The following is a 13,645-nucleotide window of genomic DNA, read 5'->3' as shown; positions in this document are numbered from 1 at the left end:
ACCATTGGTTGGTAAACATTTATCCAACCCTATTGGTGGCAACTTTTTATGAAGCAATCTCCACCGAAACACGCTAAAATTTGATAAAGTATATACCTTATTGTTTAAACGATCAATCCCAAATTGCTATTCGATCTTAAATTCCATTGCAATTTATTGTTGCTCCAAACTACCATATTTTTCACTTTTCATTCTTTATCACTTGATCATAGAAAACAAGTTTACTTTCTCCAATTTCCAAATTGTTGACTTAACAGACCAATTAATTTCATCATCATCAAATTTCCCATTAAGTAATATATGTCTCCCCCACAAAAACCTGATCTTCCCATTTCACTATTTTCCAAATTCATTAATTTCTCTTATAGAATCCCATACTTAGACCAAATTAATTATGACTAAATATTGTTTGACTCACAAATACACCTCCATTTGCTTAATAAGACCAAATTAAACAATTCTAAAGTTTTCGTACCTAATCCTTCTTCTTCTTTTGGTAGACACACACTTCCCCAATTCATTGAACATATCTTACTCTTTTCAAAACTTACTCCCGCATAAAAAGCACCATAAGTTTGAGTCAACTTGTTGAACACCTTACTTTTTTAATATGAAAACCAACCAAAAACTCTTCATTATTGTTTTGATACTCTACAGGTTCTCCCAAATACAAATGAAATAAAATTTCCTTAAATCGATTCAGTTGATTATTGTGGAAAAACATAAGATATAAAGGAAGGAATTTGAATCAGATACATCTCATGTATTTACTTTTAAAAAGATAGAACTCAAATCATTAAAGTATTGGATAACAAAATAGTAAATAAAATGACAAAATTGCAATAAATAAGGAGCAAAGGTGTAATAAAAATAAAAAATAAAAAATAAATTACATTTAAATCTATTAAAATGGTATCGACATTTTTATAATTTTAAATTTTCTATCACTTTAAAATATGTATTAATCTCGTATAAAATTATTAAAATAATACGACACTCTTTAATTTTTAGAGATAATCAAATCATATATATATATATATATATATATATATATATATATATATATATATATATATATATATGAAATTTTGTCCGTCGTTAAAATTTTCTTTAGTAAAATTTCCTGTTTACATGTCACATCAACCTGTCTTTCTATATTTATTGTTGTTGAACTTTTTTTCTAACATAAAGTATATCTTTCAGTAAGTCTTTCCAATTCAAAAGTATTGACAAAATTCAGCATGGTGTCACCTCCATTATAGTAGGATGGTCATAGGTCAACTTTGTTGGAAATCCCCCAAAATCTATGAAGAATTTTAATCAATCTTGATGAACAAGATTGTTATCACCCACACAATGACAATAAAAAAAAGAACAATGGAGAAAGAAAGAGTGTAAAGAATGATGAAGGAGAAGAGTAATAAAATTCTGCAGAGTTTCTCTCTACCCACAAACTGTGGAAAACTTCTTATTCACTTTGCAACTGCAAAATACTCTGAATTACAATGTTATGAATACTCTATTCACTTCATTACAAAAATAAGGGTTACTCCCTCTTGTCGTACCCCAAAATTTTCCCTCCCCACTTTTGCTTTTCATCTAACCCATAACCCGAGACTCATCTAACCTCATTCATGTCTCATGCATATTCATCACCATTCTTTCATGGTTAATATTGACTAACAAACATCATAGATTCAAGGTTTCAGGATAACAAAGCAGGATTGGATTGGAAATTTCTGTATGGCTCATCCTATGGGCTGCAACCTTAATTCTTGGTCTTGAGGAATCTTGTTGCTCGGCCTCCGTGCATGAACTGGGCTTCTAAACCCTATATGTGGGCCCATGGTTTGAGAATATTGTTGGTGGGACTTTGTGCTAGGTTTGAAACTCTGATAAGGGATGTTCAAGTGTCTTGCTTGGTTGACTTTTGGAGTTGGAATTCATCAAAACCCTAAGCTCATGTGATTTTTCACTCTGTGTGTTGCACTCAGTCTCCTGTGCTTGGTCCATCCATAACCCAAGTCCTTGGCCTCACAAGTTCCATTCGTCATGATCATAGAAACCCAAAATCCAATCCATGTTCATGTATTAAGTCAGTTCATTTTCATTCAATTGGTCAATTCCATTCATTTTCATCCCTAAAATACCCATTACATACAAAAGAGGTGCAAAAGGAGGTGTAATACATTGAAAAAACTCTTTTTTGGAGGTTTCAACTCTGTGAGTCGACTCATGACTCGACGTAAAACCTTTGGGTCCGAACTGGTCAAGTCTCAGGTCAACCTAATTCTGGGAAACTTGAGTGAGTCGACTCACTCACTCCTTGCGTTGACTCATCTCTCAGTTTCATTTGAACCAGGTTGCTTCGGGTCCGAATAGGTTGACTCCCATGTCGACTCAATTCTGGGAAACTTGGGTGAGTTGAATCATCCTTCCTCTTTCATCAACTTAAGTCTTATTTTCTTTGAACCATTTCGTCGCGTGTCCGGACAGGTCAACTCCCAGGTCGACTCAACCATAGGAAAAACTCTATTTGAGTCGACTCATAACTTGTTTTGCACGAATTTTTGAACTGCTATGAGAATGGGACTTTTGGATTGAAACATGAACTCCCATCATTGAAGATACCCAAGGCTTGCAATTCAAGACCGAGGCACACCTGCATAAATACCAGAAAAATCGTGAGCACTCGACGAAACTTCAAATAACAAGTTCAATACCTTATCAAGCTTCAACCACATACATTGTGAACACAGTAAACCTGCAGCAAAACAAGTGCATCAAAATTCACAAACACTTAAACCTGCACAAACATAACCAAAATCACAGTTTGCACAACCTAACCATACTCTACATTAACCCACAGTTGCAAGTCACCCACCCCTAATCCAAATAGATAGTTGGTCATTAACCAACATTAAAACCTAATTTCATTCAAGTTTTAACCTACAATATCCAGTCATAAACAATCACTTGAACATTCCATTAAGTTAACCGACCAATAACAATTTTTCAAGACCATAACAAACCAACTCAGTGAGTTAACCAACTAAACGCACTGAGTCCACCCCAACTAACTCCTAAGCTGGCTCCAAACCTGTCAATAACTAACTCCAAGCCATATTAATCCCAATCCTAATCACTATAAATTTACATTTTCATCATCATTTAAAGCTCTCTACACTTTTTGCACTCATCATCTTCAATTCTCTGTAATCATTTCTGAATCCTCTCCCTCTCACACTCAAAGCTCAATTTCCAAAACTCCATTGAAGCTTCACATTGAAGCTTCAAGAAGAGTGAGCTCAACCTCATCACACAACAATATTTTTGAAGAAGAATAATTGTAAAACAAGCAAATCAAAAGCAAAGGCAATATCTTACCTGTTTTTACAAGTGATTTTCCGTCTTCATCTTCTTCGATCAACACTCGCCGGAGCAAGTCTCAACTTTGGAGGTAGGTCAATTTTCCCTAATTTCATTGCATTTTGGTTGCTATGTTGAACCTTGCGTCATGTTGTTGTAAACCCCTATCATGAGGAGCTCTGAATCTTGTTCGTGGAGGTGTATTTTAGATCTGAGTTTTTAGGGATTCTTGAGGATTTGGTCTCAGTCTTGGATTTGGACCAGAAATTAGGGGTTTGGAGTTTAGATTCTTGTTCAGGAGATAGAGACGAAGGTGGAGGTGGGTTCGATGTCCATTTTGGTGGCCGCCGCCGGAAGCGATTTTTGGTGTAGTGACCCGCGGTGGAGCTCCGGCGTCGGCGGTCTGGGCTGCCATGGAAAAGAGCGCGCATGTACATTCAAATTTTTGCTGATTTTTTCCAAGCCAACTCCCAATCTTTGGGCTTATTTCTGTTTGAGTTTGTCGCACTCCAAGCCCAATGAAGTCCCCTCTCACTCCAATTTTTCTGTTGCACCCCCTGGCAAAAAAAAAAGAACTTTGTTCAGCATTAGGCTTTGGCAACTGAAGCCCATGCTGTTGGACCCTATCTTGCTCCCTTTTTCCCGCATGCATACAAACTGGATTACACCCCCTGTTTTGCAAAGGCCCTCCTATTTTATTTGTCTTTGTTTGTTATTTGGTATTGTTAATTAGATAATTTTGGTTGTTAAAATTTAGGTTAATTAGACTAATTAGGAGTTAATTAGGATTTCCAAAATATTAGGAATATTGTTAGGTTGGAATAGTAATTTCTAGGAGTATTAACCTTTTTAGATATTTGAACAATTTAGAACCTAATAGCATTTTTTGCTATAGAATAGTTTAGATTTTAATTGAGTTTAATTAGAATTTTCATAATTAGAACTTTAGATTCAATAACCATTAAAATTGACAAAAGACCATTTTTCCCTTTAGGGGTAATTTTGGACATTTCTACCCATACAATAATATGCTTCTTTAGGAATAGAATTTAACTTAGAATTTTAATCCCAAAGTCTTAACAATAACATGTTCCCTTAGGAATTTTAACATAGACATTTAACCGAAGTTTTGACTAACCATGACATGATCCATTAGGATAGTCTAATTCATTTCTAACCATTAGATTAGGTGTTACCTAATTTTCTTAAATCAAATCGAACCCATAATTCAAGTTGATCAAAAGCAATTTTGATTAATTAAATCCTTTGAACTTGTATAATCCCACAATCTAATTTGAATGACCAAAAACCCTTGGTCATTAATAAGACTTTTTCTTTAAGTTGTGGAGCTCGAAGCCTCAAGTCAGATTCTCAATCAAGGCATCCTCAGCCATACCAAGTAGCGGATTATACAAATGCTTCAAAGGTGGAAACTGCCAAAGCTTGTTAAATCAGAGTTGGAATTGTGTGGCATGAGCCTTAAGTAATAGAGAAGGAGTGAGACTGGAGAATTCCTACCCCCATTCTGAGTATCTTTGGGTATGGGATGAATGACCCAGCGCTCATCGTATTCACCTATATTCATAGACTTTAGCACAATTCTAATCATACGATTGACAAATCTCTCTCACTACAAAACAATGCAACAAGCAAGAACTACATCAACAACTTATCAATCATGAATCAAGTTGAACGTCATGAGCCTTAAGTAATAGAGAAGGAGTGGGACTGGAGAATTCCTACCCTCATTCTGGATATCTTTGGGAATGGGACGGATGACCCAACGCTCATCGTATCCACCTCCATTCATAGACTTTAGTGCAATTCGAATCGAACGATTGTTAAGGTCTTCGCCAACACAAGAAACAACAAAGATTCTTCTCTCTCCAATTGAAAGTTAAGACGAGAGTTACACGACACGAGCCTTAAGTAGTAAAGAAGGAATGAGACTGGAGCTTTCCTACACTCATTTTGGATATCTTTGGGTGCAAGACGTTTGACTCATTGCTTATTATATCCACCTTTGCTCATAGACTTTAATGTGATTCTCATCCTACAACTATCAAGTCTACTCATTCTATTCATTCTATTAAATCATTCAATCACCTCCTTTTGCCTTCAATCATTCTTGCTTTCAGCCCTACTGGGATGAACTACGAAAGCTCTAATTTCCTTATTGCACTATAAGGATACGTAGGCAAGAGAATCCAGATTCCTTGCGAGCAATCCTATTTATCAACCTACCTTATCTATTGCTACCCTATTTATCAATCAATCTTTCTTCACTCATTCAATCAATACCATCTTTTTGAGATCAATCATACTTCTCCTTGGACTCCTTGTCTATCATTTTGGGATGTCTTAGCGACAGTCCACCTAATCAATCGAGAGTTGTTTGGCTCGTACCCAAACATTTAATTCATTCTTTTTGGCTAAGACGCCACTTTTCTATTCAATTAAGAGTTTATCTCCTTCTTGGATCTAAGATATTATTCCTTCTTGATCTCAACTATTTGTTCCCAATCCAGTGATACAATATTCCTTGTACTACACAGTACTACAATCATTCCTTGAATTGGTGTTTGTCTTGTGAGCCCTCGTCGCTTAGATAAATATCTCTCTCCCCTCGTTTCATGGCAGTTAACCTTTTGATACCATTCTGTTGGTACAAATTACACTTTTCATCACTGTATGTCTCTTCCTTTCTGTTCTCGTGGTTCCGAACTACGATTGCTCTGACTTTCTCATTGCACAATAAGAATACGAAGGAATAAGGATGCAAATCCTTGGCGAGCATACTTCTAATCATCCATCTTCTTCCTTAGGGCATCACTCATATCTTTCATTATCCATTATCTACCTTCGAGCATAAATCGTCCATCCAGTGACATATTATTCCTTTGACATCGAAACACAATTTCTTTGGAATTCCATATACATCCTTTTAAGACATCTAATGTAGTATGTCTTCCTACCTAGAGTTGTTTGGGCTACAACCTCAAACATTTAATTACTTCCTTTTTTGGCTAAACACCCTATAGTGGCGACCTGCTGGTCCACATATCGGTTAAAGGTGTTTCCCTCTATGGTACAAATCCCATTTCTCTTATGGATTCCAATACACTTTCACCTTTGGATTTCAAACAATACTTCCTCAGTCACTTATTACCAAACATTCAATTCTGTGACTTTGGTCACTTCATCCAAATCATCTCCATGATACATTCATATACTACCTTCCTTCACTTCGTGTGATATACCATATCCGTTGAGCCAAATAAAATATACATTTGAGCTCCATCTTATATCTTTGTGAACCAATAGTCAATTTTTTTGTCTTATAAGTCCTCTCGTTGCGTAAACGAACATATCCTTACTTACTTTGCAGTCGTATACAGGCAATCCTTCTTTTTCGGTTATTCCAATACAGTGTTGTAGGCCCTCACTTGTTGGTTCACACCAGTTTACTCTTGGGTTCATATCTCACCTCTCTTTTGGAGTTCAAACAACATTATTCTTTGGTTCATACCATACCTCAATCACACTTCTTTTCATCTCCCGCCTCTAGTTCTTTGATCTACGAAGCTCTGAATTCCTCATTTCACCATGAGGATACGTAGGCATGAGGGCCCCAATCCTCACCGAGCACTCTATCTATTTCTTTCCTTTTCTCATTCTTTTGCGAGTAATCTTTTGATATAACACCTATTCGAGCGAGAACAATCAAAACGGTTCCCATTGAGTACCATGGATGTTTGGGGTGCTAATACCTTCCCCTTCCATAACCGACTTCCTTACCCCAGTATATCTCTTTCCCCCGGGTTTTATCGATGTTTTCCCTTTCCTTCTGGAATAAATAAAGTTTGATGGAGACTCTGTTGTATGTTCGAGCATGCGATACGTTCGGGTATATTTCCGTTAGCTTCAGCTGGCGACTCTGTTGTGGAATTTGCTTCTTGGAGCATTTCGTAGTCGCTAAAAAGAGTCAAGCCTAATTTTGATAGCTTCACCTCTATTTATAGATTTAGGTTAACTTGGACCTCAAGTCAAAGCCCAAAACTATAAAAGCCCAAAATAGCTAACACTACTAAAATAGGCATAAGACGAAATCCTGTGTGAAGCAACATACTTCGAAACTTCGACACACTAATACAACTCAACACACTAGGTGGTTCAACATTTCCTTACTCTGTTGAGCAATCTGTTTCGACACAAGGAATTATAATTCAACACACCACCTAATTCATTGTGTTTAAGCTATCTACATTCATCATAACTCTTAACTTTCTGAACACTTTGACTTGGACTCCCTTTGTCATGATGTCTACAATCTGATTCCCAGTTCTGTAGTGTTCCACATTCATCTTCCCATCTGCTACCCGCTCTCGAAGATAATGGAATCTCATCTCGATGTGTTTGCTTCAACCATGTGCTATCAGATTCTTTTCCAAATCGATAACTAACATGTTGTCGATCTTCATGGTAATTGCTCCATGACTCTTCGCTGTTATCTCTTCGACCAGATTCACCATCCACGTTATTCAACATGCATAAAGAGAAGCAACTATATATTCTGCTTCGCACGATGATAATGCCACCACTGGCTCTTTTCTCGAACTCCAAGCAACTGGTGCACCACCTAGCATAAACACATAGTCAGTTAGGGATTTTTGATCCTCAATATCACTACACCAACTTAAGTCGGTGTATCACAATAGTTTGCATTCTTTTCCTTCATCAGCTGTAGGAAACAAAATGTCATAGTCGAGAGTTCCTTTCAGATACCTTAGTATCCTCTTCGCCACTGCTATATGTGATACCTTTGGCTTCTTCATAAACCTACTCATCATACCTACATTGTATGCTAAGTCAGGCCTTGTGTGACAAAGGTATCTAAGTGACCCAATAAGTCTTCTATATTGGGTTGGGTCGACATCATCTTTATCTGAATCTTTCGACAGTTGTAATCTGGGCTTAGCTGGAGTTGAAGTTGGATTGCAATCTTGTATCTCAAATCTCTTGAGTATTTCTCCTGCATACCTTCTTTGGTGCATCATCAAACCTCTACCACTCTCATAGAATTCAATGCCAAGGAAATATGAAATGTCACCCAAATTTGACATTTCGAATTCCTTGTTGAGATCACCTTTGAAGTCTTCGATCTCCTTCTTGCAGCTACCTATTATCAACAAGTCATCAACATAGAGACATAATATAAGCAATTCATTCTTACTTCTTCTTACATATACTCCATGTTCACTTCACAAATTCTTTCTCCCTTAGAAAGCCATATATCTTCTTGTTCCAAGCTCTTGGAGCTTGTTTAAGTTCGTATATGTCTTTATGCAGCTTATACACCTTTCTTTCTTTTCCATGTTTCACCAAACCAACTGGTTGTGCAACATAAACTTCTTCTTCTAAGGGGCCATTAAGGAATGCACATTTCACATCCATCTGACACATCTGCCAGTTGTTTATGTTTGCTAGACCAACAACCAACCTGATTGCTTCGATCCTAGCTACAGGTGCAAAAACTTCATCGAAGTCGGTTCCTTCTATCTAAAGAAATCCTTTCACCATAAGCTCCACCTTGTGTCGAGTCACTTCTCCTCTAGGATTCAACTTCACCTTGTATACCCACTTCACATCGATTGCCTTATTATCTTGGGGAAATTTGATAAGTGACCAAGTTTTATTGACTTTGATTGACTTTAGTTCTTCGTCCATTGTTTTCATCCACTTTGAATCTTTCAATGCCTCAGTTGCATTGACTGGTTCGACATTTGAATAGAAAGCATAGTGTACCAACTCACCTTCTTCATTGACCATATCATCTTATGTGATCACACATTCTTGCAACCTTGTAGGCATGTGTCTTGTTCTTTGAGGTCTGCTTGGGCCTGCTTCACCTCTGACTTCTTTCTGTCGAACTTCTCTTTTGACTTCACTATCTGGTTCATCACAAAAGATTCTCACTGAATCTTTCTTGACATTCTCAGTAAAATCCCACTCCTTAAGCTTATCTATGATCACTACTTGCTTATTCACTAGGTCGAACAACTTGTATCCTCCAGTCGAATGATATCCTATCGGGATCATCCGACTCAACTTGTCATCAAGTTTTCTTCTGAACTGATCTGGCACATGTCTATATGCTATAGATCCAAACACCCTCAGATGACTCAAGCCAGGCTTGACACCATACCAACATTCTTATGGCGTGATTCCCTCTTGATTCTTCGTTGGACATTTATTCAGAATATATGTCGCAGTCGACACAACTTCTTCCTATAATTCTTTGGGTAGATACTTGCCTTTCAACATACTTCTAACCATATTCATAATGGTTATATTCTTCCCTTCTACGACTCCATTTTTTCTGCTGTGGAATGTAGGGTGGCACTACCTCATGCATAATCCCTTCTTTCACACATAATGCATCGAAGTCTTTCGACGCATATTCTCCACCACCATCAGTTCTCAAAATCTTGATCTTTCGACCGTTCTGTCTTTCGACCATAAATTTAAACTTGGCAAATACCTCGATCACTTCACTTTTCTTCTAGATCAGGTAAGACCACAATTTTCTACTGAAATCATATATGAATGTAATAAAGTATTTGTTACCTCCAATCAAATCCACCTGGAGAGGACCACATACATCAGAGTATATGACTTCAAGAATTGCCTTCGACCTGTTTCCGACATCCTTACTGAAGTTGTTCTTATGCTGCGCCACTTGCGCACATTCTTCACATACTTCGTTTGGAATGTCGATTTTTGGTAATCCTGAAACCATATTTCTTCTATTCAAATATCTGATGTCTTTGAAATTTAGATAGCCAAGTCTATAATGCCATATCCATTCATCTCTGTTGGCCGCTGTTGCAAGGCACTTATGCTCTATCACATTTAGTTCAATCTTGAAGGTTATATTCTAAGACATTGGAGCCTTCAAGATCAACCTTCTATTTGAGTCGAGAACTCTCATCATTTTGTCTTTGATTGACACCTTGTAGTTCTTTTTGACTGACTGCATATGATGAGCAAATTGCTCTTCATTCCTGGTATGTAAAACACATTTGAAATTACTGACCTCTTGCCATCTTTTCTCATAATCAGAACGTCACCAACACCTTTAGCTTCTAGAGTGTTGTCATTTGCAAATTTCACCATGTTCTTCATTGGGGGCTTTATGTTGACAAACCAATCTTTCCTTCCAGACATGTGTGATGAGCATCCTGAGTCCAAGTACCACTGGTACTTTAATCTCTCTTCATCTCTTGTTGTAACCATCAGCAACGTCTCTTCTTCTTCATCTTTCGCCAGCTTTGCATAAGTTTCTTGATTCTTTTTCTTTTCAGGACAATCACTAGAATAATGACCATACTTCTGACAATTGTAACACTGAATGTGACTTTTGTCTGGCTTTTGACCACCACCTCTTCCTCTACCTGCAACACCACCTCTTTGGTTGCCTTGGTTCTAGGGTTTTCTCTGATTCGACCAGTTTCATTCTTGCTGATATTGACCAGTTGAATTGTTGTAGGCTCCTCTGCCTTTGTTGACATTCAAGCTTCCTCTGCCTCTTCTTTTTTTTGTTGATTGAGCCTACAAAGCCATGTCACTGTTCGACTTTCCTGCAACTCTATTAATCATTCTTTGTTCATGAGATTCAAGTGTCCCTTGAAGCTCTTCCTTTGTCAATTTTGACAAATCTTTCGACTCTTCTATGGCTACTACCACGTGGTCGAACTTTGGAGCCAACGACCTCAAGATCTTTCCAACAATAGATCTTGATGTCAACACTTCTCCACATAACTTCATTTGATTCACCAGTTTCGTAAACTTGATGAAAGAACCAGTTATGCTTTCATTGTCTTCCATCTAAAGTAATTCATACGTTCTTTTGTGAGTTTGTAACCTCACCTCTTTCACCTTCTCTGCGCCTCCAAACGATTTCTCCAGAATTTCCCATGCTTCTTTCGCTGACTCTGCATCACTAACCTTTTTAAAGTTATCTGCATTAACACATTGATGGATTATAAAGAGAGCTTTATAATCTTTTTTCTTTAATTCTTTATGTGCAACCTTTTCTTGATCTGTCACGGCTTTTGCAAGCGTTGTTACGCATTCCTTCACAAGATCCCAAAGATCTTGATAACATAAGATAACATTTACCTTCTTGCATAAATTCTAATGATTGTTGTTCTTGAGAATCAGAAGATTTCCTGGAAAATAACCGTTTGGATGATTCGTTGCCATGGTGATTTCCTTCCCACAAGTCGATTAACTGGAGCTCTAAATACCAGATGTTGGAAATCCCCCAAAACCTATGAAGAATTTTAATCAATCTTGTTGAACAAGATTATTATCATCCACACAATGACAATAAAAGAAAAGAACAATGGAGAAAGAAAGAGTGTAAATAACGATGAAGGAGAAAAGTAATAAAATTCTGTAGAGTTTCTCGCTGCCCAAAAACTGTAGAAAACTTCTTATTCACTTTGTAACTACAAAATACTGTGAATTACAATGTTATGAATACTTTATTCACTTCATTACAAAAATAAGAGTTACTCCCTCTATTTATAGATTTAGTTTAACTTGGACCTCAAGGCAAAACTCGAAACTATAAAAGCTCAAAATAGCTAACACTACTAAAATATGCATAAGTCGAAATCCTGTGTGAAGCAACATGCTTCGACACTTCGACACATTAACACAACTCAACACACTAGGTGGTTCGACACTTCCTTACTTTATTGAGCAACATGTTTCGACACAAAGAATTACAATTCAACAACCTTATATTATTCAAGTTTGCACGATGATGATAGCTTGTGAGTATGCTTCATCAAATGTAATACATATTATAACATACACTTTATTACTTCAATGCTATATTGGATCATTTATTTTCTATGGCTATGTCAAACACTAGCTTGCTTACTAAAATCCTACTATGTCCGGTCAAATAAAGGCCTAATTAGTAAGTTTTTTTTTAATTTAAAGTTTTGCTTGTATCCTTTAATTAAAAAAAGGATACATTTTTGTTCCTTAAAACTATTTTGTTAGTATTATTGATCTCTTTTATTAATTTTTCAAAAAAACTGTTAACTTTTATCAACATGGATTAGGATATTGAGTCAGCAAATTTATTTAAAAATTAATATTTTATTTAAACTCGCGGGTTTGTTAATAATGCTTAAAAGATGACAATTCTTCTCATTTAATTAATAATATAATTCTTCTTCGGTAAAATTTCAGCATTCATGCAAGTATAACTAAGAACACCAACCATACGCAAAAATGTCTAATTGAGAAAGTACTAATGAAAACCACTTGGAGGTTTGAAAAATTCTTTTTCTCATTAACATTAGCATATTCAACAAATATTAAAACCAAACAAAATTTATCACTAAGTGGATCATCAATTTCCCTGACATACATCATTGATACATCTCATAACAACAACAATCATTAACAATACTATACAATAATATTCATGAACTTCATTAATGAACCTGATACAATAACAATAATATAACAACCACGATTATATCAATGGCTCAAAAAACTTAAGAAGCAAAGAAATTTGAAAAAAAAACATAAGTAGAAAGAAATAGAGATTCGACAAGCCGCGAGAGTTTCGACATTAGTTATTTGCGATGTCAAATCATCTGAGAAAAAAACTCGACCGCTACTTTCACCGGAAACCGCCACGCCTCTTCAAACACCCATCAACCACTACGCAAAACCACTTTCTACATTTGACGCTACTTTTCCACCAACAACACAACAACACGCCACATCAGATCCATCACTACATATCCATCAGTATCTTCCCTCCCCTTTTAGATTTTGATTTTGAATCTTGATTTGTTTTGTTGCTATTGATGTTCTTTAGTTATCATACTTAAAAAAATGGCCTGAGTGTGAATCCAAGTGAAATCGAGAGAGCATGATAGTTATGGTGAGGAAGAAGAGATGAACATTGAGAAAAAGAAAGAGTTGTTTGAAGCGACGTATAAGAAAAGGTTTCGAGAGAGAGTTAATGTGGTATTGGTTTGATGGAAAATTGAATCGAGAGAAAAAGAGAAATGAAAAAGGTGTTGTGAGAGCTAGGGTTTTGGTTTGGGGGGAAGGGGAAAGAAAGGGATTTATGAATGTAATAAATAAAACATAAATTTTAAAATAAATAAAAAAATCACCTTAAATAAACATAATGACAATTAGATTGACACATAGGAAATACTTAACGTTTTTCTATAAA

Source organism: Lathyrus oleraceus, chromosome 4 (genome assembly GCF_024323335.1).
Source record: "Lathyrus oleraceus cultivar Zhongwan6 chromosome 4, CAAS_Psat_ZW6_1.0, whole genome shotgun sequence".
NCBI lineage: Eukaryota > Viridiplantae > Streptophyta > Magnoliopsida > Fabales > Fabaceae > Lathyrus > Lathyrus oleraceus.
The sequence above is the reverse complement of the archived record's forward strand: the minus strand, read 5'-3'. Positions refer to the sequence as shown.